General features: G+C 52.2%; 1 pseudogene; it reads left to right on the top strand.

Moving 5' to 3' along the window:
* The first annotated feature begins 2,816 nt into the window (after positions 1-2,816).
* Positions 2,817-3,220, top strand: LOC112615203 (annotated as a pseudogene).
* The last annotated feature ends 498 nt before the right edge of the window (positions 3,221-3,718 follow it).

The following is a 3,718-nucleotide window of genomic DNA, read 5'->3' as shown; positions in this document are numbered from 1 at the left end:
ATCAAAAAGTGGGCAAAGGATATGAACAGACATTTCTCAAAAGAAGACATTCATACAGCCAACAGACACATGAAAAAATGCTCATCATCACTGGCCATCAGAGAAATGCAAATCAAAACCACAATGAGATACCATCTCACACCAGTTAGAATGGCGATCATTAAAAAGTTAGGAAACAACAGGTGCTGGAGAGGATGTGGAGAAATAGGAACACCTTTACACTGTTGGTGGGATTGTAAACTAGTTCAAGCATTATGGAAAACAGTATGGCGATTCCTCAGGGATCTAGAACTAGATGTACCATATGACCCAGCCATCCCATTACTGGGGATATACCCAAAGGATTATAAATTATGTTGCTATAAAGACACATGCACACGTATGTTTATTGCAGCACTATTCACAATAGCAAAGACTTGGAATCAACCCAAATGTCCATCAGTGACAGATTGGATTAAGAGAATGTGGCACATATACACCATGGAATACTATGCAGCCATAAAAAAGGATGAGTTTGTGTCCTTTGTAGGGACATGGATGCAGCTGGAAACCATCATTCTTAGCAAACTATCACAAGAACAGAAAACCAAACACCGCATGTTCTCACTCATAGGTGGGAACTGAACAATGAGATCACTTGGACTCAGGAAGGGGAACATCACACACCGGGGCCTATCATGGGGAGGGGGGAGGGGGGAGGGATTGCATTGGGAGTTATACCTGATGTAAATGACGAGTTGATGGGTGCGGCACACCAACATGGCACAAGTATACATATGTAACAAACCTGCATGTTATGCACATGTACCCTACAACTTAAAGTATAATAATAATAAATAAATTTAAAAAAAAAGAAAGAAAGAAAAGAAAAGTCACAATATACAGGGTTAAATAAAATCCATCTGATGACAATTTAAGGTTTGTAGGGCATGAATCGCTAGACCCCTTAGGTAGGAATTTAGGTAAGATAAAAAAATTGGAGCTTGGTCCTCAGTGATAAAAGGATGGTTGAGAACAGGAGAGAAAAGGGGCTTATGCTTTGGATGGTGATCAAAGAAACCAGTAATGTTCAGCAGAGAGAGTTTCTGCATCAGACAAAAGTGCAGCCTCCTTGATCATCTGGCAGGGAGGAAGGCATCTCAGGTAGGGAGCAAGGAAGTCCAAATCCAGTTATTAGGCGCTCAGGAGTGGGTAGTCATCCACCGGCTGTGACTCAACGTTTCTGGTTCTAGTTAAAAATAAAGCATCAAACCAAGGAACACAGGGCCAAGGGTAAGCTAGGAAACGCCCAGGTCTGCTCTGCCGCGCCCCCTGCAGGATCCCGTCCACACACGCACGCAGGAGCGGCCGGTGGTGCGCGCTGGGGCCATTTTGCTTCCCTCCTACCTGCCCTCTGCTGCCACAAGTTCGAGCCCCACCTGCTTTGTCTCCCACCGCCAGCCTATGGAGGTTCCCTCTCTGGTCCTCCGTGTCCCATGGGTAAAATGGACGTAGCGTGTCTAATTGCGCCTGTTCCCGCAGTGATGTGAGGGACTGAAGGGCTTTGAACACTGTCCTAAGGGAAGGGGCCTGGGGCACTGACTTCGTTCCCTTTTCCCAGTTCCTGCTCAGAGCCGCTCTCCCAGACCCCCGGCCCCTAACCGTATCCCAGCCCTCCGATCAGCCTTTGCCTACTGAGGGCAAAACTACGGGGTACAAGCACAGGGACTGCTACGTCGCCCCATTGCCTCTGTCTTCCATTTCCCCTGCTTGGTGCTAAACCCGGAGACGGGGCCCTGTGCGGACTGGCGGGGCGCTCCCGGGTTCGGACGCGGCTCGGGTCACAAAGCGCGTTCCGCCCTGGAACGCCCGGAGGAGATAAAAGCCGCGCAGGCCCCGCACTCCCCGCGCACTCCGGCCGTTCCGACGAGAGAGCGCTGCACGCGTGCAAATGACTCGAAAGCTGCCCCGCGTCTCCGTCCCCCAGCCCCGGCGCCCGCTCGGCGCCACCCCGCAGCGCCCTGGCCATCGGCTCTTCTTTCCTCCCATCAGTCCTCCCTTTCTGGACCCGCACACCACGCTCCTGTTCCATCCCACCTACTCGTCCTTCTGCCCCATCTGCTACCCGTCTCTGAACCAGTTCGTGCCCGTCCACTACCCCGTCGTGGGCATCGCCCTGCCGACCTCTTCGTGCGTGAATCTTCAGAAGGGCTGCATCTGCCGCCCGCATGTCCGCTGGGGCCCCAACTTCCACTACATCCCTCCCTAACCCCCCACGCCCCCGCCCAGCCTCTGCTTCTAGAGCCTGCCTGCAGCCCGCCCCCCGCCCCCGGCCACCCACGCAGCCTGACGATCCACGACCCCATGGAGAAACCCCTGCAGGGACCGTGCTCGGGCAGCGAAGGAGCGGACCCCGGAGTCCCCACGGCCTGGCTGTGGACACGGGGACGCAGGACCACGGACACCCACCCTCGGCCTCCGCTGCCTGCTCAGCCAGCCGGGCCAGTCTCTGCATTTGGAACTGGCTTCCCCGTGGGCCTTGGTGTGGAACCCCCGAGCAAACTGCTGGCCCGAGACGGAGAAGGGAGAGCACGAGGAAGCGGCGCCTCTGCTCGCTGCGAGGGAAACGACTGGCCAAGGTGAGGCCTAACCACATGCCCATGACCCCCGGGTCTGTCCCGTGACGGGAAGCCCTTTCCTGGAGGGGTAAGGGCTAGATCGCAGGAAGCTGGGGCTGTGGGAGCGCTGTTGCCTGGAGACGGCAGAAGCACGGGGCCAGGGAGAGAGGCACGAGGGAGCAGAGAGCGCATGGAGCCCGATGGAGCAACGCCAAGGCCATGGCGGGACACCCCAGGGAGAAGGTGACCCAGGATGAGGTCTGTCAGAACCAGATCTTGCAGGAGCTGTACCTCAAAGAGCTACCAGCCCGGAACGTCTATGTCCGGCATCACGTGAACCCCTCCACGAGGTCCACAGATCATCAGGAAGCCTGTGTCTTGGCATGGTAACCTGGAGGAGCCTGGAGACGCCAGATTTCGGAATCTCATTCACCACGCTGCCCAGGGACCAAGGAAGAAGGACCCAGACACAGACTGAAAATCAGGAAACTGATTGGGACTCAGAGCCCTCGCTCAACCCAGAATGCCCGGATCGCAGGCTGAACCACTGCAGGGTCTGCAATGACACTGCTCTGGGCAAGGCTCAGATGTGGAGCCTGGGAGACGTTTATCGCCACCAGTGACATCCCAGCGGTGGAGTGAGGCCCGGATTTCACCTCCCTATTGTGCACTGCCCCGAGAAATAAATGTTATTTTAAAGCCAAATAAATAAAACTAAACTAATAATAATAATAATAATAATAATAATAGGCTTTCTAATTGGAGTATAATGATATTTCGTTGTGACTTTTATTTGCACTTTCCTGGTAATGAGTGATGTTGAGCATTTTTCTCCATACTTGTTGATCATTCCTATGTCTTCTTTTGTGAAATGTATTCTTATGTCCTTTTCCCACTTCTCCATAAGATAATTTTTGTTTTTTTACTGTTGAGTTGTCTCAGTTTCTTGTATATAGTCTCTTGTTGAATGAATAGTTTGCACATATCCAATTTAAGATATGGGCCCTTCACTCTGTTGATTATTTCCTTTGCTGTTCAGAAGTCTTTTAACTTAATACAATCACATTCATCTATTTTTTGCTTTTCTTGCCTGTGCTTTTGAGGTCTTAGCTATGAAATAT

Source organism: Theropithecus gelada, chromosome X (genome assembly GCF_003255815.1).
Source record: "Theropithecus gelada isolate Dixy chromosome X, Tgel_1.0, whole genome shotgun sequence".
Taxonomy (NCBI): domain Eukaryota; kingdom Metazoa; phylum Chordata; class Mammalia; order Primates; family Cercopithecidae; genus Theropithecus; species Theropithecus gelada.
Note: the sequence above shows the minus strand (reverse complement) of the source record. Positions and strands in the feature narration are given on the sequence as shown.